Source organism: Cephus cinctus, unplaced genomic scaffold, assembly GCF_000341935.2.
Source record: "Cephus cinctus unplaced genomic scaffold, Ccin1 Ccin1_scaffold0076, whole genome shotgun sequence".
Taxonomy (NCBI): Eukaryota; Metazoa; Arthropoda; class Insecta; order Hymenoptera; family Cephidae; genus Cephus; species Cephus cinctus.
Genome location: NW_014332817.1, coordinates 111,453 through 112,461, shown reverse-complemented (window position 1 = coordinate 112,461; position 1,009 = coordinate 111,453). Strand labels below are relative to the sequence as shown.

The 1,009-nt window shown below is 42.6% G+C and overlaps 1 protein-coding gene across 7 annotated transcripts in view; it reads left to right on the top strand.

Moving 5' to 3' along the window:
* The window catches only part of LOC107270001 (serine/threonine-protein kinase NLK), a 69,841-nt gene that overhangs the window by 51,902 nt on the left and 16,930 nt on the right, over window positions 1-1,009 (top strand). The gene's annotated exons all lie outside the window — the stretch shown is intronic.

Here is a 1,009-nt window from a genome sequence, read left to right as displayed (position 1 = left end):
GTTTTTTCCTTCCAGTACTTTCTTTTTAGATTTACGGATGTCTGTAGAAAAATCTTACCGTGGTCCAGCCACTGATTAGATCTTTTCCAGGACTGACAAAGGGAACTCGTACGTATTACGTGGTAGCAGTGAGGATGGGTTGGTAGTCAGTGTAAAAAATGGTGCTCACTTCGATTAAGGAGGAAAGAGGTAAAACGCGAAGTCCGTGATAGAAAATGGCGTCGACTTGAATTATGCGTGTCCCACGAGGCGATAAACCGTAAATCGTAAAAGTCCTCGGGGGGTTCGCGGTGGCCGCGGGAGGATGTAAAAGGCCAGTAGCGCGCAGATTGTTCCGCGGGTCGGAAGGACCTTCGGTGAATCGGTTATTTGTTTTTTTCTTTTTCTTTTTCTTTCTTTTCATTCGTTCTCGCAATTTTCTTTCTTGCGCGCTGTACAATTCATCCTTTTCTTTATACTCTGGAACTTGGTGACAATCAGCCTTCGGATTCGTTGACCCGATTTAATTCGTTGGACGGTAGAATCCTAAAAAGATAATTTCTTCCACATAACGCTCAGTGCCGATCGGCGGCTTTTTGCGATTCGGACGATATTTAAATCTTTACTGGCGGGAAATTCAAATATCACTGATTTCGACGACACGCGTTGTCCGTGGCGACAAAGGGACGCGTGCGGCGCCTCTGGTGACTTTACTCATATTTCCTGGGACAGACTTCAATTTAATTTTAACTTTTTCAAAGATATTCCTCGGTCGCTTTGAAAGTCAAGCTTAACCTAATACAGCTATGCACCACGTGGACAGTTTATGGGAAAAGTCCGCAGCCTCAATTAAAATCCAGTTTCCATGTAAAAGCTCCCGAGGAAAGTTCTCCAAAGCTACTTGGTTCTTCAGGTACTGCGGATAGGCATCCGTGGTACTGTACAAAGCGCAGAACGAGTGCTTCGCGTAGTAAATAGAAATATACCTTAAAAAAAAAAAAAAAAAAAAAAAAAAATAAAAAAAAAAAAA